The sequence below is a fragment of the Euphorbia lathyris genome, chromosome 4, assembly GCF_963576675.1.
Source record: "Euphorbia lathyris chromosome 4, ddEupLath1.1, whole genome shotgun sequence".
Classification (NCBI taxonomy): Eukaryota; Viridiplantae; Streptophyta; class Magnoliopsida; order Malpighiales; family Euphorbiaceae; genus Euphorbia; species Euphorbia lathyris.
This window is the reverse complement of record NC_088913.1, coordinates 88,210,647-88,236,786: the sequence shown is the minus strand read 5'-3', so window position 1 is coordinate 88,236,786 and position 26,140 is coordinate 88,210,647. Positions and strand designations below refer to the sequence as shown.

At 32.3% G+C, this 26,140-nt stretch overlaps 1 long non-coding RNA gene across 1 annotated transcript; it reads right to left on the bottom strand.

Moving 5' to 3' along the window:
• Positions 1 to 8,160: 8,160 nt before the first annotated feature.
• Positions 8,161 to 13,542, bottom strand: LOC136226398 (uncharacterized). The gene is made up of 3 exons (XR_010687712.1): positions 13,402 to 13,542; positions 8,475 to 8,515; positions 8,161 to 8,389 (listed from the first exon to the last, which is right to left on the bottom strand). It is a non-coding gene; the product is annotated as an uncharacterized lncRNA (long non-coding RNA).
• Positions 13,543 to 26,140: the final 12,598 nt, after the last annotated feature.

Sequence of the window (26,140 nt, the reverse complement as noted above, 5' to 3'; positions counted from 1 at the left end):
CTCTCTCAATACTCTCAACTTACTCCCCTAAATTAGAATGAGCATCCTTGGCTTTTTATAAGCCAAGGTATGCACCCAAATAATTGTGCCAGCAACTTGTGCTGGCACAATTAATTCATCATTGATCATCACTGATTTCGGTGGTCAATTTTCACACTTTCATTTTTTTTTTTTTACATATTACAAAAACAATTCTTAATTATTACAAATTACAAAAATAATCCCTTATTAATTAAAACTTCACAACAATTCCCTTTTTTTATTTAATTATTTTAAATTAATAGTTAATTTCCTCAACAACCGCGACCCTCCTCGAATCATTTCAGGCAACTGGAAAACCACTTGTTGATCAGGAATTACAACAAATTTCTCAGTAATTGCGAAATCATGCATCATGGTTGGCTGATCAAGTGGCATTTCAACATCAGCTGATTTTTCACCATTTGGGGATATTTTGAAGTACTTCAGGTATGGTTTTTCCAGCATATTCGATGACTGTAAAGGAAGTTAAGGCGGCTGTAAATCCAATTTCTGTAGGCTGTGAGTAAAATGGCGAGAAAGATGATTCCTTTGTGGATCCAGACTCAGACCTTTATTCTTGTTCTTCTGGTCCAGCTTTTAATGGAGGTAACTTTTTCGTTTTTTTATCAATGGTAATAAACTTCAGGTTGTGATAATCGAAGACAGAGAAAGGAGTGAGAGAGACTTAGAGAGAGGAGTTAGAGAGAGAAAGAGAAAGATGGAGAAAAATTGGAGGAAAGAAAAAGACAATGGCATTTAAGTAATTATATAAGGATAAAGGGTATTTGTATAATTTCATAAGGAGTGGGCTCCACTTTTTATAATGGGTAGGATGAAAATAATGATGTGGCACATTGATTTTGGGTTGACCGGTCACAATTACCGGTTGTACACTTTAGTGGAAGGTCACCTGAAGTTTGTACACTTTAGTGTGCAAAATTAAAGGTTGTACACCAAAGTGTGAAAACAGGTAAAGGTTGTACACCACGTATGTAATTTACCCCTCGAATAAAAAAGATGCTTACAAATAATTCGTTTATTACTCATTTATTATGTTCGTGAACGAACTCATCTAATAATAAATGAAATAATATTAAGTTTAGATATTTGTGAACTAACACAAAACTATATAGTTTTCTACAAAATTAAAATTTGTTCATAAATGTTCTAATCGAGCCTGCTCGCGAGCTTTGGAGTCGTGCTCAAGCTCGGCTCGTTTACGAACCGAGCCAATAAATCATACTCATGAGCAGTTCGTTTACAAATTGAGCCGAGTCTAGCCGATCTTTTTTTCGAGTCGACCATCGAACTGCTCATGAGCGGCTCGGCTCATTTACATCCCTATTTGTACATCATTGTCCTCTTGAATTTATTTCAAAAAAAAAAAATCGATTGTTTTTTAACTTAGAAAGTATCTTATTAACCATTTTAATTTGCTTAAAGTGATTTATTGACTATATTTGTATATAATGATATACATTTTAGTTTGTTCAAATTTTCTCTTATTATGCCACGTGAGCTTAGGGGGAAAGTTAGGTCCTGTTCTTTTTTACAGAAATTAAATTAAATTAAATTAAATTAACTGAACTGAATGCTACTGAACTGAACTTAACTTAATTGAATTGCACAAAATAATTATAGTTATAATAAATTATATATATAATGATATATTTTATGTATAAATAATTATAATTATAATAAATAATGATAAATCATATATATATATAATGATAAATGATATATTATATATTATATATAAAAAAATATAATAAAAAATATATATTATATATATATAATAAATTATAAATTATATATAAGTAATTATAATTATAATAAATAATGATGAATTTATATATAAATAATACTAAATTAAAAATTATATATAAATTATAATAAATTATATATGAATAATTATAATTATAATTATAATAAATAATGATGAATTATATATAAACAATGCTAAATTATAAATTATATATAAATAATTATAATTATAATAAATAATACTAAATTATAATAAGTAAATAATAATTTATATCTAAATAATTATAATTATAATAAATAATGCTGGATTATATATAGATAATATTAAATTATAAATTATAATAAATAATAAATAATAATAAATTATAAATAAATAATTATAATTATAATAAATAATGATGAATTGTATATAAATAATATTAATTATAAATTATATATAAATAATAATAATAATAATAAATTACATATACCAATTTTCTATCAAAAAAAATAATAAATTACATATAAATAATTATAATTATAATAAATAATGATAATTACTGAAATTAAATTAACTGAACTGAACTAAACTGAATATTGCTGAACTGAACTGAACTGAACTTGTTTATGCTGAATTTAAGTTAAAAAAAGGGGGCCTTAATCATGTCACTATAAGCAAATTCAAGAGGTTAATGAGCGAGTTTGCAAGTTAAAGGGCCAGTCGAATTTTTGGACTAAATTGAGGAGACTCATAATGTATTAAGCCTAATTTTTTTTTGAAAAAAAAGCATGCTTTCAAAACTAAAAGTGACAGTCTTGACCTTTTAGAAATTATTTAGTAAATGGTTATTTGATATGATTTTAGAATATCTTAAATAAAAAGGTTTCACATTAGAATTTTATTAACCGTGATAAGTTCTGATATTTTACGGACTCTAGACAATATAAGAAACCAGTGCATCATTAACAAAAAAAAAAATGGAGAAAATTATAAAAACTTCATAAAATGGATAAAAACATCAAAGATGAAGTGATGAGTTGTTGACATTTAAGATTTTGATTCACTAGGATTTTTGCGATTTTTATCCATATTGAACCCTTTGTTCAGGAGCGGATGTAGGGGTCAAAGGCCCCCATTAAAAAAAGAAAAAAAAAATTAAGTCGAAAGATAAGGGTTAAAGTACAAAAATACCTCTAATGTTGAGCAATTTTATCTCTAACGTCTAAAATGGTACAATTTTATCCCTAATGTCGGAAGCGAAGAGCAATTTTACCCCTAACGTTGATAAATTGGGTCAATTTGATAAATAATTTATCAAACTGTCTTCTCGGTCATGAATAATAGTGTTTGAAATTGATCCAATTTATCAACGTTAGGGGTAAAATTGGTGCAAAATTACAAAATTGATATGCAATTGGTGCAAAATAAAGAAAAAAAATGACTGTATTTTATAATAGTGTTTGAAATTGATCCAATTTATCAACATTAGGGATAAAATTGCTCTTGGCTACAAACATTAGGGGTAAAATTGCATCATTTTAGATGTTAGGGGTAAAATTGCACCTGACCCAAAACGTTAGGGATATTTGATGCGTAACAACCCGAGAATTCCGGAAATGGATGATTACGAGTCGGAAACATTATAATTTACGTTTTTTATCAAAAAAAATCATGAAAATAATGCATGACAATTGAACAATTTTGCATTTTTCGTCACTAAAAATTGAACAATTTTACATTTTTTGTCTAAAATTTTTCTACGTAGAATTTTGCCCTCCCCCCCTCTTCAAATTCTGGATTCGTCACTGCCTTTGTATATAAAATTCCATAAATTCTTTTGTGCCTTTGTATATAAAATTCCATAAATTCTTTTGTAAATTATTATTGATTTTGTTTATAAATAAAGACTTCTCGTCTTTCTTGATGTAAATACAAATTGATCGAATCATGTAAACTGTTTGCGTACTTATTTTATTATATTTTTAATTATTTAATTAATTCATATAAGAAATTCGCTTAATCTCCTATTTATCCTCTTAAATGGTATTTTTTGTCCTTTTATAGTAGTAAAAAAAGTTAAAAAGAGAAAGAACGAATAAAAAATACAAATAACAAGAACATTAATATAAACAAGTTAAATACATTATATGTAGGGATAATGTATCAAAATAGGCCTATGATTTTTGGGGAAGTATCAATTTAGGTTCCACTTACAAAATAGCATAAATATAGGTTTAATGTTTAAATTTTTTTTTTTATCAATTTAGGTTTCGATAACGGATTGTAAGGGGTGAAAAATATCACTTTTATGGAGTTAAGGGGGTAAATAGAACATTCTATGAGTTGGGGTAAATGGACAAGTTGAGGGGGTGAGAAATACCACTTTTATGGAGTTAAGGGGGTAAATAGCACATTCGATGAGTTAATGGGATAAAATGACTAAGGCTCTGTTCTTTATCACTTAATTTCAGTAACAATCAGTTCAGTTCAGTTCAGTTCAGTTCAGTTCAATTCAATTCAGTTCAGTTCAGTTCAGCATTCAGTTTCAGCATCCAGTTTCAGCATTCAGTTTCAATAATTTATCATTATTTATTATATTATCATTATTTATATATAATTTATTGTAATAATTATTATTATTTATCTATAATTTATCATTATTTATTATTATTATTATTTATAGTTTATCATTATCTATAAATTAGATAAAAGTCAAGAAATTATAGTTTATTAAAGTATATATGGTTTAATAAAAAAAAATAAAACTAAAGTATGCATCCATATTTAAAAATTAGGAATTGCATCCATATTATGAATTATTTCTCAAATTTATCCAATTTATCAATGTTAGGGATAAAATTCCACCATTTTAGACATTAGAGGTAAAATTACTTCTGACCCAAAACGTTATTTTTGCACTTTAACCCTTAATTAAAATAAAAAGTTAAGAGTTTGTATTCATATGAAGATTTGTATTTAATTTCATAGGCTTTAAATTATATATAAATTTGTGTTTGTATGTAATTTGTATTTTTAATTTAAATTAGACTTATTTTTATTTAATTTCATAGGCTTTTATCGAGCCAAGATTTTATCATCCCGGGCTTTTATTTGATATTCAATTTAGTTTTATCTTTAATAATATATTTATTTATTATTGATATTATTAAATTTATTAGAACCATTATTATTATTATAAGTTCATTAATGTCCAATATTATCATGAAAATTATTTTAAAGTCTAATATCATCATTATTGTTAAGTTCGGTTAAGTTCGGTAACATTCAGTTAAGTTCAGTAGCATTCAGTTAAGTTCAGTATTCAGTAGTATTCAGTTAAATTCAGTTCAGTATTCAGCAGTATTCAGTTCAGTTCAGTTCAGTTCAGTTCAGTTTTTTTCAGCGATAAAGAACAGAGCCTAATTTGGACAAATTAAGGGGCTGGAGAAGCATTAAGCCTAATAAAAATTAAATGTAACAAAACGATTACTAAAAGTAAATCAAAATTTTCTTAGTTTACTAAAATTTCCAAGTCATTTTAAATGACAAGGAAAAAAGTAAAAATATTAATTTGGCACAATAAAAATTAGTAATATAAATATATTTCTCTAAACTAAAATAAACTACTCTAGAAGCTGAATATTTAATATATCTATCTGAAAAAACCTCTCAACTGCGATCGCAGCTCGTCCGTCTAGGGCATGTCCGCCCTGACCTTTGAGCCCCCAGATACCGGCGGTGGGAGGGACACCACCATGAAGCCGGTTGACCACCAATTTTATCGCGATTTATTGATAGGAAAAAAGATTGCGGAAGGACCTAATTGCGGATGGAACAGTACTGGTATCACATGCTAACCCTCTGAAACCCAGTTTAACTATTGATCCTCAGACTCCGGATGAATGGGCAACACCATGGAAATCGTCTCTTATTGTTAAAATCATAAGGAAGAATATGGGATATATTGCGCTACGTAAACGAGCACTGGGACTCTGGAAACCACACGGTGAAGTGGATATTATGGATATTGGGCATGGTTTTCATCTGGTCCAATTTCATGACATGGGGGACAGGGAAAGAGTGATTCAGGAAGGACCATGGATGGTTCAAGGGCACTACTTGTCAGTAAGAACCTGGTCGCCGAATTTTGTAGCAGGATCAGCCACTATAACATCGACCTTTGTGTGGGTTAGGTTCCCGAATTTACCCGTCCAACTCTATGAAGCCAACTTCATTATGGCTGTAGCTAATTCTATTGGAAAAGCAGTTAAGGTGGATCAGAACACAATCAAAGCAACATGAGGCAAATTTGCGAGGGTGTGCATCAAAATTGATTTGCTGAAGCCCCTTATTGCAGAATTTGAGGTTAATGGAATCTCCTACCGTGTTGAGTATGAAGAGCTCCATGTGGCGTGTACCAGGTGTGGACAATATGGACACTCCAAAACTAGCTTCTCTTTCCCCAGTATCAAACCCGTTGCACCGTTTGCCAATTCAACTGTGAACCTACATTCCCAATCTGAGGGAGGATTAAACACGACTAGCATGGAGTTTGATAGGGCGGCTTCTAGGAAGGAAGAGGAAGCAAGGGTGCAGGATTATGGACCCTGGATGATGGTACCAAAGCAACGGTATACTCCGAGGGCTTAGGGGGTTGGAGTGCATGTAGAGACCACGCCAATTATAATGGAAAATACTGCTAAAGGCCTGTCGAAACCCTTATTTGATCCCCTAATGGATACAACCGCGAAGTTACTGGATAAAGGAAAGCAAGTTGATGCTCAAAGCACTAGGGTGTTCTCGGCAAAAGCTAGCTCTTCCAAAAGTAGTCGACAGGGAAAGAAGATCTGGGGACCAATACCATAAGACCACTGAGCGATATCACAAATCAAAACATGTTTGCTAGTCTTCAATTTGGCGTTGCTAGCCCTTCGGCTGGCTTATAAGCTAACGAAATTACTATAAAGCACCCCAAAAGAAGTCGAGCTGATAACACTGTTGGGCAAGACAAGAATCCACCTGCTAGGAGCGATTTGCGTATGCCAGAAATTGAGGGAGCAAAGCTGAAGGGCCTAGGCGTTAACACCAGTAGCAGTAATAATTCGTTGAGCTTTGCAACTGCTCAGGTTGCAAATGAATCAAGTTTGAATAGCCAAGCCAAGGGTAGTGTTAATGGGGCTATCCATGCTCCGTGTTGATGTAGGTGTTCGCCTATACCCTTTTGAATACTTTACCTATGAGTATTATATCTTGGAATTGCTTCAGTGCCGGGGGGACCGAATTCATGAGAAGTTGCAAACATTTGCTCAGCATCTATCACCCTGATATTTTTGTTCTGTTAGAAACCAAGCTCTCGAGTTCGCGAGCCACGACTCTTGCTCGTCAGTTACAGTTTGATAAGTTTGCTATTATTGAAACCGATGGTTTCAACGGTGGTATCTGGGCCTTATGGCTGAGCCATCGGGTTGACATAACGATTCTTCTTGAGAATAAGCAGTTTAATGTGGAACTCCACAACAAAACTTGGAATTTTGCACAGTCTGCGCTTACAGCCGAGGCTACGACACGCTCCACGGGTGATTCCAGTTCCATGGGACCCCCTTCCGTCTTGGATAAAGATGAACATAGATGCATCTGTTACTACAGGGCCAGCTGGAGGTGGGGGCATCTTTAGAAATGACAGATGCATCTCCATCGGGGCCTTCGCTTTCCCTTCGTCCTACGCACACGCGCACCTTGTTGAATTGGAAGCAGCCTTATAAGCCATCCACCTTGCTCATTCTCACGGCTGGACGTCGCTCTGGTTAGAAAGTGATTCATCTAACATACACTAGTACAGAAATGGCCTATGGCCACGGTCGTTTACCCTCATTACCCACGGTTTTGTGATCGTGGCCAAAGGGGGCGTGGCAAATGTTTGGCATCTTTAGCCACGGTTATTCGTCCGTGACCAAAGGGGCATTAGAGTCGGTTTTTACATATAACCGACTCTAATGTCTTATGTTTTGATCATGGTTGTTATAAAAAAAAACCGTGGTTAAAGGGAGTCTTTAGCCACGGTCTCTCGTAACAGCCGACTCCAATGCCCTGATCATTAGAGTCGGTTGTAGAAGAACAGTCGCTAATGATAAAAGCATTGGAGTCGGTTGTGGAAACAACCGACTCCAATGCTCTAATCATTAGAGTCGGTTGTTTTGTAACCGTGGCTAATGTTTTGTTTTTATCAATTTTATATCAGCAGGTTCAAATTAAACCTGCTCTATTTTTTTTTTTTGTATTACTGTAAAAAACGGTAAACAAGATTTATGCTCAGTCATTTACCGTAATGAAAATTGATCATGATGTATTACTAAAATTAAATGCAAAATCAATAAAAAAAAATGTACACAAATATAGGTAATTAATTAATCTGCTGTATATATAAATTTGATTCAATATTCACAGTATTTTCAAGTATTTAACCAGCTCTATATTACTGTAAACACACAAAAAAACTGAGATATACTAGTTCTCTATCATACTACTCTAGACATGTTAATGTCAAAATGGCTATATTTCTTTGTTTCTTTTGATAAGTCGCCAATCTAACTCAACTTCATATACATTTCCCTGAGCAGTATTTCCCTGTCCACGAATCAAACTTTAATTAGTATCCAACATTAGTAGACTAGACTTACATGCTTAATTTTGGAATCTGAATAGTGAATACCTTCTCTTGATCCTAACACGCTTTTCAGTTTTCTCCATAACCTGACCCAAAACAAAAATTGAAGTATAATCAGAATTCCAAACGCTAATTGATAAACAAAAGAAAACGGCAAAGACCATAGAGAATCGTGCATTTCAAGCTAAACATAGAGATGCAATTATTTAATGAAAAAATAAATTCATGTGACACAGTAACTTCTACGGACAAGTTAATACATATACCTTAATGCTTCAATTACGTGCAAAGAATCTTCAGCAGACCCTAAATTCTAAAACTACTTCCCCCAGTCAATTCTCAGACAATCTAGAACCTAAAAAAACAAGGGTCGATACTAGAGAATCCTTTGAAGAAAATTACACCATAACCATCATATTTCAGCAACCATGGAACAGTATTACATGATAACAAATCTAACTCATGCAGCTAATCAAAAGCTCATTTGAGGTCTCCGTACCAACGATTGAAACCAACCACAATGGTATAATCAAAAGCATTTATCCACATGCAAAGACAAGAAGCACGGAAAATTGTTCTCAACACAAGCATACTCAAAACATATCAATTTAATTTAGGAGATCATGACAAAGGAGCACAAGTAATTGATCATGCTTAGCTCTAGATCAAACATGATAACATTAGCTTTAGACCTAAAAAAGCTCCATATTATACATGTTGGTTCATGCTAATGCTGAAGTTGTATCAACAAATAATTAGATAAAGCATCAAACGATGAAAATGACCAACAACAACCTATGCCCAGGCACCATTTCATTTCTTTTCTTTTCTTATTATACCCCACTTATTGGGCACTCTATATGACCAAGATAAGAGAGAGATATAGAATCTCTCTGTGATATTCTGCACAAAATTCCAACGTCTGAATTAAAGCAAAAAAACCAAGATAAGAGAGAGATATAGAATCTCTCTCTCTGTCTCTTTCTATGAAGTGAAGAGAAAGAATGGTCATGAAACCCTTGTTAAGCTTTTTCAGCTGCTGTTGTGTCTTCTCTTCTCTCTATGAAAAAGAAACCCTTAAAATGGACCCCATTCAAATACATTTATTAATTATCAGATGCATTACTGTCTATTCTTCTAACCATACGGTTCATGGTGTGAATATGGTAGCACGGAACAAAAAGCGGCTCTAAAAGATCATGATAGGAGTGTGAATAAACTGAATTCCATATTGACAATGGAAAAAAGTTGATTGAGCTATATTATTAAGAGGAATTTCTAACATATATACACACTGAAGTCCATAAACTAAGATAAAATATACATTTAGTTCTATGATTACAGAACAACCGATTTAGCTTCAAAATATATACTAACCAAAAATATATACATTTAGCTCTTGCTCTAGTCCTCCTATATGGGTGGACTTCCCTCCCCTCCCCTTTGTTCTAATTATCAATGAATTCATTCTAGTTTAAAAGAAAGAAAAAGCATTATTGAGGTCTAGGTTTCATCAAAGGACATTCTACAAATCTACTCCATGGATAAAAGCCTTAATCACGATCATATCTAATTGTCAATAATCATATACTTGCAAATTTAAAGAACATATCAACTATTGACAATCTCTCCCATACTTAGAAACTGCAATCTTGGTTGAAAGTAGTGTCTTAATAAATAATTTATGAGTTAATGTGAAATCAGTTTCAGGAATAAGTAGACTTAGATGCTAATTTTCCACAAAACACATAGATCTATTCACATCTGCAGATATTACATGATGAAGTACTAGGAAGCTGAATCTATAACTAAGCTTTCCAATAACTACTTGCTACACAGAAAAACAGACAACCATTAGAAAATTGTTCAAGCACATACATTTCTTTTATTTTATTTTATTGCAATCAGTGCCAAAAAAAGTTAAATCTCAAAATGAGTTACTTTAGTATCTTGTCATTTCAGATTCTATTCTATTGCATCTTCCTTTATTTTTTAAAGGTAATCATGTGGTCTCCATACTCCAGTTGGTCTATTTTGGCATGGAGATTCCAAAGCAAATGCACAGTTTTCTGAATAGGAGAATTAAAAAAAAATATTGTTTAGGTCTCCCCTAATTGTCTAGCTGCAAGCAGCAGCAATGAGCATAAGTTTGTTATAACAGAAGGGACATGGGGGCCTTGTGACATGTGACATGCTTTTTATGTTTCAGAACAAATTTTACAATCTTTATGGATCTCAATGCAAACTCAGTGGGAGGTACACGACAAAAGGATCAATATTTAATATATGCATCTCAGGGCCTCTGTTATTATATTTTGTTGTCTGTATTGTGCCAGCCATGCTAAGTTTACTAGCAGATGTAATGAAGTGCTTGTAAGAGCATCCCAATGGATGCCATTTACTTATTACTTTGAAGTAAAAAGTTGTAGCCAACAATTAGATAGGCTGTGTCTAAATATAGTTAGTTACTTTCTGTAGTATAAATGCGCGCCAGATGAGGGGCATCTAGCATCTCAAACTGCAGCACTTATGGTACGGGCACTAGCTTGAGCTAGTTAGGATTGACTACTTTTGCTTAGTTGGAGAACTAAAAAGAAATATGTTCGAAAGATTGTTTTATTAACTGCAGTTCTTACCAAAGAAGGAAAAGGAGTGCTAAAGCTCACAGAGCGAAGTCCCACTAAGAAGTCAAAAGAACTTGGGGTATCATACAATAAGAAAGCTGCCGATAAAGCTTTGGGAAAGAATTCCTACTTCGAGTCTTAGGAGCGGCCTCTTGCCAAATAAATTGGCAGGGGAAGGCTTGCCCCCAGTACACCCTTGTGGTGGAACCCCTCCCCGGACCCTCGCTCAGAGGGGACGCGTAGTGCGACAGGGCCGCCCTTTCTTTTTTTTTTTTATACAGGATCAGTAATGCTTTTACTTTAACAATTATGAATTCAGTCCTTTTTAGTTTATTTATATTTATATTTTGATCTCTACAAATTATAAAATTACTAAGACTCTAATGCTATGCTACTTGTGGGTTCTGAAAGGATCTTTGAAGAGTGGGAGTCCCGATGACATAGATTATGACTTCCGAGTACTGAATAGCCTTCTTATCAGTTATTGTAAAAAGGGGTTATTGGGAAAGGCTGAAGCAGCTGTAGGGAAAGGTGCAGAGTGAAGAACACCTTGTGCTAGTACCTGGAATATATTGGCAAGGGGATATGTAGAGTGAAATCAAATATGCAAGGCAATTAAAATGTTTAAGAGAGCGTTATCTGTTTCGAGAAAGGCGCTTGATTGGACTAGTTGGAAGTACAACGAGATGTTGAAGGAATGGAGGAACTCATCAAGTCATTGAAGAGCTTAGAACTTTTAACAAGAGATATGTATCATAGATTAATAAGGACTTGCGTTGCCACTGAAAAAGTGGATGATCTTGATAAGAGTTTGATGGATAATTTTCCTGCTGATGAAGAAAAAATCAGGTGCATAGCCCATCTGAAATTCAAGCGTTTATCTGTGGAAGACTAATTGCTGCCAATTAGTTGAAGTTTGGTAATAGTCTTTGGTAAGTATCTCACCTTTATTGACATCATTGGATTCACTATAGGGATAAAAAGTTATGAAGCTTTCTTTCTTGTTAAATCATGGCTTACCATAATTACATACCTAAACTTGTGACGTTTTTCCATTTGGTACCTGGACTTATATTTGGACCTATCACACGCTTAAATTTGTAATTTTTTTGCCGTTTGCCACCCTTAACTTGTTAATTTTGGATTTCTAACACCCTCATATTTGCTTTTTTTGGCAAACTTCAAATAAAATCCGTAGTATTTTGATTTTCAGGTCTCTTGACCCCTTGGACCCATCGTTTAATTTGATTCATAGCATTAGGAGGGTCCAACAAAAGGCAGATGAGGACGGCTGGGCAAGAAAGTCAGGTGCACAAGATAATGTGTTAAGACATGTATACTGAAATTTCTCTGGAATGCAAGATATTGATCATGTGCAGTGGCCCTAATTAAAAGAAGTCGACAATGACATTAGTGAATTAATCTCCAACCTAATACATGATGAAATGGTAATGAAAACTAAAGAGAAAGTGGTCCACTAAATAGCTAAGTCATCAATTATGAAATGGAGACAAAATAATTCTTTAAACTTGACATGCTTCAATGTTTTAGGAGTAGGTATGAAGCAGTTGACCAACAAAATTAAGATAATGGATGGATTCAGTGAACTAGATGATAATTGTTTGTTTATAATTTTGTGTTATTTGCAGGGATTAAACTAGTGTTTGAATCAGAGAAAGGAGAGTGGGCAAGAACGAACAAAGTAATTGGATGTGGATATGATCCAAGGGAAAAGAAAGTGTTTTTCACAGTAGATGGAGAAGTAGTACAAGTTATTCATTGCAAAACAGAGGAATTTGGGAGTCCACTATACCCAACAATTGCAGCTAATAATGAGATCGTTGTTTTAGTGAATTTTGGAGAAAGTAGTTTCAGTGTTAAAAATATATTATCAAAATTAATCATACTTAATTATCAAAGCTGTGGATTTAATCCAAAAGTTAAATATCATCCACATGTGGCTGATAATTTGGGGGTTATTAGAGTCAGTGTTGGATTATCGTTATCAGCAATCCCTAGAAAATCAATGTTATATTGAATGGCATCGAGATAATGAGGATTGTAAATTCGCCTAGTTTAGAAAGAAGATTGAAAAGAAGATTGAAGAGTAGTCAAGAAGCTCGGACACAAATTGAAACAAGAAATTAAAGAACGAACATTAACACGGACAGAACCCAGAAAACCAAAACGAGCAAAATCCAGAAGAATCAACACTAACTCGGAACGGAATCCAGAAGTTCGAACACCAATAAACTCATTTAAACCCATAAGAAACGACACAAAAAAACAAAATCATAAAGCAACGCAGAAGATAGAATACAAAATCCATAAATCAAACCCACGCTAACCTCTTTTCTGTTGCTTTTGCGAGAATGAAACACGAAGGAAACCAGTGGATGAAACTTCAAACTGAGCTAAGGAGAGGAAGGAAGAGAAAGCTGCTAGTTTGCGCAAAAGAGAGCAGAAGAAAGGAGGAGCACGATATGTCGTGCTTAACAGGGTTTTTAGAGTCGGTTATTTAATTAACCGACTTTAATGAGGAATTGGCGTCGGTTTTCAGTTGAACCGACCCAATAAATCAAGTAATTGGCAGCAAATTAACTCAGTAATTGGTGTTGGTTCAAGCGGAACCAACGCCAATTACTGAATAATTAGCTTCGGTTTAACATAAACCGAGACTGATTATTGGGTCATTGGCCTCGGGTCAATAAGAACCGAAGCCAATGACCGACCAAACCGAAGCCAATGATCGGCCAAACCGCCGACCATTTTTAAAAATCATATTTAAAGTCGGTTTTTTTAAAAACCGACCCTAATAACATATTTATTTGAGTCGGTTTTTTAAATAACCGACTCTAATTACCTATAGCTGCGGTTTTTTAAATAACCGTAGCCAATAAGGCGTGATCGTAGGCTATTTCTGTACTAGTGATAGTCTCCCTGCTAAAATCGCGTTCTGGACTGATCCTATGGCAACAAAGAGCTCGGTGGAGGCGAAGCATCTCGCTTCTGGACACAATGAACTTCATGGTTTCGCACGTCTTTCGGGAAGACAATATGGCTATCGATTACTGTTGAGCGATTTCCGCAAGTGCACGGTTTCGCTTGTAGTAATAAAAAGATATCGATCCCACAGGGAACGTTTTTTAACGAAAAACTTATTTTAATTCAGTTTGATTTACTTTCAAGGTTTATAATATGGAAAATCGTTTAATTGGATTTGGTTTTGAAATTGATAGAATAAGAATTAGATTAGAGTATGTAGAACGTTAGAAATCAATTCTGTTTTGAGTATAAATTTACAAGACAGGAACGTTTAATGCTTTAGAAAAAGGGAATAAATGTATTCGTTTGCATTAAGCAAAGAAAACAACTTTAAACTTTGTAAACAATTATATAAATGTAATAACGTAAACTCCTTCAATTAAAAGGCTTTGAACGCAACAATCCTCCTAACTGGTTTAGATTGCTTCCTTAACCAAATTAATACTTTTATCCAAGATATCAATTTGCCTAAGTGTTCAACAAAGTTTCCTTGTAAAGATTTTGAATTCAACTACGTTTTAATGAAAACACCAGAACTCACTTCGGATCAATTACAGAAGTGCTATATAAAAATCTATTGAATTGAATAAACTTTATTAGATGAAGTATGAATTTGATACAAGTTTACAGAGAAAAAGAAGCATGGAAGCTTTCGTCGACTTTCAAGACAGAAAGGGTTGTCAATCCTTCCCTTGAATTTCGATTAGAGTTTGTCAGGCTTCTGGGTCGAATCCTCTACTAAATCTTCTCGCTGAATCTTCGGAATAGAGATTGGTCTATCTGCTACCGAAATGTAAACTAATATGAACAAATCTTAATCTAAATCTAAATGCTACTGTGTTTGTAATTATTTGGTAAACAATGTGTGTACATCATATTGCTTTTTACAAAATCGAACTTCTAACTCTGAATTGCTTGACTCAGAATTTCTGCATTAATTCTGTACTAAATCTTTTCTTTAATAATATATCTAACTCTGAATTCAACTCTCTATTTATAGATGTTGAGGAGTCGTGTCTAAGGAACGTGTATGCTGCGAAGAGGCGTTCTTATCCAATCGAACGGACGTGTTTCGTCGAAAACGAACATGTGCAATTTATGCTTCCTGAAAATCTGAACTTACCGAGAATGGCGGAACAGATTTTCAGCCTTCGAAATGATAAGGGGAAGAGCTGGGCGACGCGTGTCGCGACCGAGAATGGAGGATTCTCGGTCGCGACACGGAGTATTTTTCTCCGATTCTGACTTCGTCCTCGTCCTCGTTTCGGCGCGTTTGATTTTCGTCGTCTTTGACTCCTTTTGTAGGGGTTTTCCTTTGTTTTTAACCTCTTTTCGTTCCTATTTGGATTTTACCAAATATTTAGGTACCTTGCATGAAAGAAACATATTTGAACATAAAAGTATTTGAAATAGATATAAACAGCACAAATTTGTAGTAAAACTGATGTAAATATTGATGATATTTTAGGTATATTTTGGGCTTAACAAATCTCCACACTTAATCTTTTGCTAGTCCCGCGCAAAATTTCACTGAATTTATTCTTTAACTAATCCCTGTATGAAAATAAAACATATATCTTTGTATTCCTTTTTAAATTAGTTAAGCCGAAAAGATTAACTTCGCATGGCAAATTTATACGCAAAATATCAAACTAACTACTATTAATACGATATATCATTCGTCTTGTATTTCAATTTTAAATTGAAGTATTCGGGACGATATAATCACGCATGTTATTGAGTCTTTCGTCTCAAGGCATTTCAAAGCACAAAATTTCCTTTCCCAAACTTAAACTATTATAGGTTAATTTATTTGCTTAGTTACGCCCGAGATAAGGGTGGTCTCGATCGTAACTTTATATGCTTTTATTGCTTTGTGTTCGCTTAAGAGGTACCGGCCATGCCATGAGTGGACGTAATCGTTACGTTAAACTTAAACACGCTTAATTTTTGCTTTAATTCGTTCCTTCCATACCTCGATTATGATAAGGATGGTCGCAACCGTGGCCAAAAGTAAACGATACTTAATGTTCTTCCCTTTCATACATCGATTGTGATAAGGTTGGTCTCAATCGTGGCCAAAAGTTAAGAATTCAACTAATTGATTATATGAAATTAGAATTGTAACTTGGGAAAAAGAAAAATAGCACATTCATCCTATATTGACTTAAAATTCAACATGTATTATGGCTAAAGTTTCCTTAAAAACTTCAATTGGTGTTAATGTAAGATGAAATCAAGCCGAAAAAAATTGTTAGTTCAATTTAATGCCTATAAACCTAATTGCAAATTTAAAATAAGATTTATTGTATCATGAATTTCATGATATAAAATAGAGATTGAAAATAAAGAATTTATTTACTTAAGTATATTCACTCGAGACAATTTACTTAAAATCGTATCGGAGACTTGTGAAAATTTTCGAAAATGTTGCCCGTATAGAAATATATTATTTCTAACGATAACGATAACCTAAAAATAATCATTTGGTGAAAATTTTGAAATTACAGTAAAACCTCTATATAGGAATAACTTCTATTTTGTTATAAAAAAACTCGGTCCCAACTTGGGCCAGTTATAAATATGAATAACCTCACAAACGTTATTTGTTATATACTTTTCAAGTCTCACTTTAGAAACTATGCCTCTATATAGTAATAATTATATATATATATATATATAAAAGAAGAATTCAAACTAAATTATAAAATATTAAAAAAAACTATTGAAATTATCTATGAGTTGGAAACACGTACTATAACTTGAAATTATAAATATTTAGTATTCTAAATATTGTGTATATTTTTCTCTTAAAACTCTTCCAATTATCTATATATTGAAAACCTAAACTCTAAATTAAAATTCTAAATATTTAATTAGTTCCATTAATGTCTATTGTTATACATTTTATATATAAACCATGCATGCCTATGATAATCTTAACCAATTTCAAGTGGTATTATTTCATATTCCTTAACCATGCCTCCAATTTAAAATTTTATGGGTTGAAATTTTTTATTATATATATAGAGGTTTTACTGTATGAGCAATTTATAATTGTATGAAAATGTAAAATGTATGAAAACTAATGTTAAATAATTCGTGTTGCAATATATGTTGCATTTGTATAAAACAAGTGTTGCATTTGAAAATTGTGCTTAAAAATATTAACATGTATTTATGTTAATATGGATGTCATTTTATCTTTATTTGTTGCATTCATTCGTCCGTGTAATAATATGATATATGTAATATCTCCTCCCACACTTAATTTGGACCATGTCCTCATTGGTGCAAAAATGGATAAAACACGAAAAATTAGTACGAAATAAAGCATACGGATAAAGAAAGAAAAAATTATCAAAGCATCTATCATAAAATAAGCAAAATGTACTAAACATAATATAAAATAGAAATATTGTACCAAATTTTAATTTAAAAATAACAAAACAAGATAAAGAATGGAGAAAATGACTAGATAAAACCTAATCATGTGGAGGTGAATCCATTGGAGACGGTGTGGTTTCAACATTTTGTCGACGGAAAAACGAAAGCATCCGACGACGGGTAGACTTGTGCTCCCTCCTCAAGTTGTTGAGGTTGTCATTCATCACCATGTTGTTTTCCACTAAATCATCAATCCGTAAATTCATTTGGCGATTATGTGAATTGATTTGGTTCAAAATCTGCCTCAAATCAACCGGATCATCATCTTGAGGTGCTTGGGGTTGTGCTTGTGCTTGTAATGCATCTTCCGCTTCTTCCGCCTCTTCGCCTTCTTCGGTACCTACAAATTATGAACTCGAAGCTCCTCCACCCATATTACCACGAAGATGGGCAATACGGGACTCATAAGAAATAAAGACGGGAGGAACCGAAGTAAGCAACAAGTGAGCCCGCTCAAGAGCCGAAATATTCAAAATTGGCACATATCCATGGTAGGTAGACATATCATAATCGGCCAACTCTCCACGTGCACCCAAAACAATAGCGGTAATAAAATTACCGAGAGGGACTTGAATGGTGTGAGCCCTCGAAGCACGATACAAATTATCAAATAGCATACCTATGCTATCAACCCTCAAGCCTTTAAACAAGCAATCAAGAACGAACAAATCCCTAACTTGAATCTTAGAGCTCTCAACACGACCAAATAAGGAAAAACTCAAGAATTTGTGAAAGAACACACAATTGTCCTTAATCATCTTACTTGAAGTGTTTTTCGAGTTAAAATAAGCTTGACCCGAAAGAGTGTTCCAAATTGTGTCATTATCAAAATCCCTAGGCTTGTCATGGAAATCACTAGTAGGAAAACCAAACATATTTCCCATGGCTTCATAATCTATGGTGTAAGTCACACCATTATTTCTAAAAGAGATGGAAGTCCTCTTTTTATCAAGTTGCAAAGTAACCAAGAACTCTACAATATATTCTGTAATGCGAGGAAATCTCATAGAAACAAATGTTTGCCAACCCAAAGCCTCAATGAAATCATTAATCCGAGTAGAGAAATTTAACTCTCTTACCGAATCAAAGTCAAGGAAGTGCATGTCCACGAACTCCCTTTTGGAATTGGAAAAATGAGTGAAACGACTCGCCTCTTCCTCGGAAGCTATGTCAAAATAAGCCCCGCAATGCACCCGAAGGCGATTTGCTTCCGTAACTTGTGGCTTGTGACCAACACGCTTTGTTTTAGGCATGATTGTGGTGTTTAGGGTTTGAAAAATAGAGAAGAAGAGATGAAGAGAGAAAAACCAAAGGTTGAAGATGAGTTGGGAATTGTAAGGTTTAATTGAATGAAAGAGAAGGTAGATGAAGAGGTAAGTGATTGTGAATAGTGATGAATAAATTGGGATGAGTAAAAGTAATGTATTGGGAAGAGTTTAGAGTAAGGGATTGGGTATAATTTGAGGTGATGTGATGTTTGTGTAAGGAATAGGTATTTATAGGGGTGAATAGAGTGAGTTATAGGTAGATTAGGAATAAGAATATGCTTAATTTAGTGCAAAAATTTGGAATTCCCACGCCTAAAGTACGCGTGTCGCGACTGAGAATCCAGATTCTCGATCGCGACACGATAATTTTAGAGAAGAATTTGCTCTGAAATTGGTATGTTTTCGCTGGACTTACCGAGAATATATAATTCTCGGCCGAGAATTGGCCCCTGGTGGCTTTTATTCGCGCAATTTGACTCTGTTCGTGCAATTTTCTGAGTAAGGACGCCCTGAACCTAATTAAAACTGTACCTGTACTTAAAAACATAAATGATAAAGCATTAAATACAAGGAAAACCAAAGGTTTGTCCTTATTAATTGGGGAATCTATACTATATATAATTACGGAAGCAGAGAGAAATGAGAAGAAGTGTTTTAGAGGTCTTTTTGATGAGTTGTCAACGTAGTAAAAAATCAGATTAAAAATATTTAATTAATTAAAAATAAATATTTAATTAATTAAAAATAAAAAATTTATATTTATAATATATTAAATAATTACTAGCCTATTAATTAAAATAATAAAAGAAAGCAAGAGTTACGGGAAGATGAAAAAACACAAAGCAAAGGAAATCCAAAAGTCACAAATAAACTTCTATATAAAGCATGATAGATAGTATTCTACCATTATATTCATTGGTCACGATAGATAGTATTATATTTCTGAAGGTAAATATTCGATTTTTTTCATATGTTGTAGTTATTTTGTTCTCAATTATGTTGTTGTTTTATTTTTATTAAACAATAGTTGTTATAGTTTCATCTTTCAGATTCATTTTTGTTGTTACCCAGGTTCTATACCTCTCGCTATCTTATCCATGTTTTCTTTTTTATTTGTCTTTTTTTTTCCAAACTGATAGCTTCAATTGAAGAAATCCGACAGAAATAGAAGATGCATGAACAACTAAAACCGGAAAACACAAAAGTGTAAACAATTACAAGAAATTCTTATGTTTATCAAGGTAATTATTCGATTTTTTTTCATATGTTGTAGTTATTTTTGTTCTCAATTGTGTTGTTGTTTTCTTTTTATTAAACAATAGTTGTTATAGTTTCATTTTTCAGAGATGAAATTTCATTTCTGTCGTTACCCAGGTTCCATACCTCTCGCTACCTTATCCATGTTTTCTTTTTTATTTGTCTTTTTTTTCAAAATGACTAAAATAAAGATTTTATAAATTTGTATTCTTTTTTAGTATATGTTGCTAGATGTTATCGTTCTGATTGCTAACTCTTAACTAAAATTTAGATTTTCGGCTTTATATGAACTCAATTTTTGGCTTTCTCAATTGTGCTGTTGTTTTATTTTTATTAAACAATTGTTGTTATAGTTTCATCTTTCAGAGATGAAATTCCATTTCTGTCATTATCCAGATTTCATACCTCTTGCTACCTTATCCATGTTTTCTTTTTTATTTATTTATTTTTCAAAATGAATAAAATAAAGCTTTTGTATATTTGCATTCTTTTTTAGTATATGTTCCTAGGTGTTATCGTTTTGATTGTTAACTCTAACTAAAAATTAGATTTTCGGCTTTTTATGAACTCAATTTTTAGTTTTAATTGAAGTTAGATTAATTTTTCTAATTCGGAACATGTTGAAATCCACTCATTTTTTTAGTTTGAGTTTAGCTAATTTATTTTTCAAAATGACTAAAATAAAGATTTTGTATATTTGCATTCTTTTTTAGTATATGTTCCTAGGTGTTATCGTTTTGATTGTTAACTCTAACTAAAAATTAGATTTTCGGCTTTTTATGAACTCAATTTTTAGTTTTAATTGAAGTTAGATTAATTTTTCTAATTCGGAACATGTTGAAATCCACTCATTTTTTTAGTTTGAGTTTAGCTAGTTGATATGGATTGTATTTTTTATTTTTATGCATTTTGGTACAAATAGATATAAAGTTTCACACGATAGTTGTTCATTGAAGTTTGAGACATATTAAATAAAATATTAAAGATATATTGGAATATTATACTTAAAATGAAGTTTATTTCAATATAAATTATGTTATATTATTATTATTATTATTTATCAAGAAGTTATTTTTCCCAATTTTCTAGACAATGAGATTGTAAGCGTCTAATACGCTTGATAAGATGTTTATTCTTGAAGAATGTGGATTATGCTAGATACGAATTCAAAATCAAGGTAAATAAAAATAAATTTTGATGCTCAAAATCCTAAAAATGTACATTAATTATGGATATTGAGATAATTGCTTTTGCAACATTGGCTTATATAATTTTTAACTATTATATTATGGTTCGTACAAAATTGTTAGTATTTCAAGAGTTTTTAACAGATGAAAATGAAATATGATCATAGGACAAACTATTGAAAAATATTAATTAAGAAAATATTATTATTTGAATCTCTTCAAATTCTCAAATGTTGAGCATAATGATTCTAATTAATATAATTAATTTCACATATTAATTATAAAACGTTTTTTTGTGTGTACTGAGTGGTTACAATTGCGATTTATGGACTTAATACTTCATTAAGAAAAAATAAAATGTTTAATTAATGGGCAAAAAATATTTTCACTCTCCTCTTTATATGCTTATGTCTCGACATTCTCTCTTATTTTCAAAAAAAAAAAACCCCGAAAGGAAGATGGTTCTCTCCTAATTATCTTTTTCGTCCCTTCATTTTTTTTTCAATTCTTTTGTTTGTTTTTCTTACTTACAAAATTCAAGAATATATAATTATTAGAAAATATTAATGAAGTCAAATAAGTGATATCTGCGAGTCTGGCTGATATTCTATATAGTGAAAGAATGAAGAACAAATTGATCGAATGTCTTGATGAGATATTACGAGATGAAACTATGAGAAATCATTATCTTAAATTGATTCAATTAGATATATTGGGTTATTGTAGCAGAATGAATAATTGAATTCGAATACTTGGTGATCATGAAATTCCATCAACCAAAATAATTATCATCAAGATGAATTTGTGACTAATTCTTACGAATTTTATTTTTTTTTATATGTAACATATTGAATTGATAAAGTTTCTTCATATGCAACATTAGAAAAGTATTGATTGTAATAGTTTATAGAATAATATATTGATGTTGCTTCCATTTTAACATAGATTGTAATTATTTTGTATCGTAGATATAATATTTAATTTTAATTGTAGTTTAATTCAATTTTTGTTTAACCTATATTGTAATTCTTTTGTATCGTAAATATAATATTTAATTTTAATTATAGTTTAATTCAATTTTTGGTTTTTTATTATATTCTAATATATTTCTTAATTAATCTGCTATTTTATTATTATTGTTTCACAGAATATTTGGAATATGAAAATGTATTAAAATTCCTAAAAAGTACAAATCATTGAATTTTGTAAAAATAAATAAATCATTCATCTTTAGTTAAAATTCTATAAACAAGTAGTCAATTATTTTTAAAATTAATTTAATTTGAATTATCATTAAAAAAAATATATATTAATTTCAAATATACATAATATAAATTTTTTTCATAGCATGATATAAAATTATTTAAAAGTAAATATGTCAATTTATTTATTTATCTAAATTATATAAAAGTTTCATATCCCGTGCATCGCACGGGTTTTCGACTAGTAATGAATAATTATAAAACATTAATGCTTTAATTTAGAGGTAATGAATCATTAAATGGCATTGATAGATATAAGTTAAATGAATCTTCTTAAATGAAATAAATATAAGTTCATGTATGCATTAACTCATTTTAAAACCGTAAACTGTTAAACAAAATCAAATTAATGTTAAGTATGATTCAGATACATAATTCGATTAAATTATGGACATATATGTTAATTATTTAAAGATCATATAAGTTCATTAAATCATTATCATGTTCATATTGTAAGAATGATTAGAATTGATTATCATGAAATGGATTTAATACAGATTGTTTCATTATTGTATAGAATATGGAACAAATATATAAACCAAAATCAAACTAAGAAATTAACTGAAATGAATAGAAATTTTATTCAATAACACATATGTACAAGTTAAACAAAAATATATATACAAAGAAAAACTTAAAAACGAAACAAACACAAACAAAAAGATCAAATCCTAAATAATTGAAACTAAATAATCATCCCGCGGAAGTGGGATTCTTCTTGCCCTATAGCGTTCAATCTTCATCTGCATGAAGATCTGTCTTTCTTCCGCAGAAAGAAACCTTGGGCCAACCCGAAAGATACGTTTCACGAGGCCCTTTTTTTCCAAAAATTCATAATCCATCATTGGAAACGGTTCTACATCAGTGCAAGGAACATATGATGCTCCTTTGGCTCCTAATATTATGCCACATTATATTCTCATATCCAATCGTCTTTTCTTTGGAACGAGAAGTGGCAATCAAACCTTCCATCAATATTTTGGAAGAGTTTACTGTGTTGCTTTGAAATATGTCGCCTAAAACATACAAGTCGGTGTCTTGGACCATACTGCTGCCAGTTCGTCCAAATAAACTATGACACAGAAACTTGTGCAAATAAATCATCGAATTGGAGTGGATGCATTTGTTGTAGGCCAGACTCGGATTGAAATGCCAGAACCCTGTCAACATCCGCTAGATGTCTCTGGAAGTCATATCCCTGCCAGGATGGTGGTATGAAGTATCCCGTGGTGGGAAACCAAACCAGGCATATAATTCAGGGTAACCGAAGGTGAAAGTTTCGTCATCTTTGCGAAAACTCAGACGAAACCGACGCTTATTCACGAAGCGTACTGTACATAGAAATTCAAGGATCCAATCGCCGATGATTGGAAACTTCATGTGGGCGAATTTGGTCCAGCCCAAATTTTCTAAATAGCGATTCATATCATCGCTAATTCCGAGTTCATCATTCAAGAACTCATCCATGTATAGCATTCCGACAAATATAGCATAACAAAATCGGTAATAACGTCTGCCTTCATCATGGTTATAAATTGGGAATGGGGCACCATAGCGTTCTGATAAATCAGTACGCTTACGGTGTGCAGCAACAATCTTCTTGGAAGATTTGAGTTTGGTAGTCATGGTGTTTGGAGGAACAAAAATGTTTCTGTAACTTTGTTTGAAAATGGTGTTTAGAATATCAGATTTTTGTCTGACAGAGATAGGTAAGTAACAGAACTCTGAACCTCTTGATTTATTTATAGGAATCATAGGACGAAAGAAGGTGTTGTTTTGATGCTAAAAGGCATAAAATCAGACCTTTTGGAGTTGAAGAAACTCAATTTTTCGAGTTTGAATGGCTGTGTCTGCAGGAGGAAGAAGAAACAGGTCTGATGGTGCAGAAAACACCTGTGTCGCGACCGAGAATCCTGATTCTCGGTCGCGACACGCTGATTTCCTCGCGGAAATCAGGCGTCGAAACCCCATTTTTCTGATTCACGGCCGAGAATATAAATTCTCGGTAAGATCAGAAAAATCCCTTACCTTCTTGACAAATTTGAAAATGTAAATTCTCAACTGAGAATCCCAAATTCTCGGCTGAGAATCCCTGAATTTCTTCTAATTCGAACTATTAACCTAAAATCTGATTAAAAACATGACTTAAATATATTTTCATGTATCTAAAACTTAATATAAATTCATCTAATAACTAAAAATCATAAAAATGAAATGTGTAAAAAAATAAAAAACTAAAAAGTAAATAAAACTAATAATTTAAACTAATAAAAATTCAAACAAAATCAAAATGAAGAAAAAGTACACGAAAATTAACGAATTAATCTTCAGGAAATTGTGTTATGAACTCAATTTCCTTAATTGGAGCATTTTCGTAATAAATTTTGCATCTATTACCGTTAACCTTAAAGCGAACTCCGTTAGGTCCTTCAAGTTCTAAAGATACATAATCGAATGTTTTAACGACTAAATATGGTCATGTCCATCTAGACTTAAGTTTACCTGGAAACAATCGGAGCCGTGAATTAAATAACAACACCTTATCTCCAACGCTAAAGCTCTTGACTTTAATCTTGGCGTCGTGCCATTTCTTCACTTTTTCTTTATATATTTTTGCATTTTCGTAAGATAAATGGCGTAATTCATCCAACTCATTTAAGTTGAGCAAACGTTTCTTACCTGCTTGTTGCAAATCATAGTTAAGTGTTTTAATAGCCCAATAAGCTTTATGCTCTAATTCGACTGGTAAATGACATGCTTTCCCATACACTAATCGGTACAGTGTCATTCCTATTGGTGTTTTAAATGCAGTACGGTATGCCCATAACGCATTGTTAAGTTTACAAGACCAGTCTCTTCTTAAAGACGAAACTGTTTTCTCTAGAATCCATTTGAGTTCTCTATTTGATATCTCCGCCTGACCATTTGATTGAGGATGGTATGGCGTAGATACGCGGTGGTGTACTCCATATTTTCTCATAAGTGTTTCAAAACTTCGGTTTATGAAATGGGTACCTCCATCACTTATCATGATTCGAGGGCATCCAAATCTACAAAATATATCTTCAAGAAACCTAACAACAACCTTAGAATCATTTGTAGGGGTTGCAATTGCTTCAACCCACTTTGAAACATAATCTACGGCTACTAAAATATAAGTTTTACCAAAAGAAGGGGGAAAAGGACCCATGAAATCGATCCCCCATACGTCGAAGACTTCAACTTCTAACATATTTGTGAGAGGCATCTCATCTTTCCTTCCTAAATTCCCGGTTCTTTGAAATTTGTCACAACGAATAATGAATGAACGAACATCCCTAAACAATGTAGGCCAAAAGAATCCACATTCTAATATCCTAGCCACTGTTTTACTAACGCCGTTATGGCTTCCATAAGAGCTAGAATGACATTCTGACATTATAGACCCGTATTCATTTTCACTAACGCATCTCCTAATCATACCATCACCACAAGTTTTGAACAAGAAAGGATCTTCCCAAAAATACTGTTTAACGTCAGAAAAGAATTTTTTCTTTTGTTGGAAATTCAACCCTTCTAGAACAACGTTGGCTGCGAGATAATTTGCTATATCCGCATACCATGGTGACATGACACTTTTTA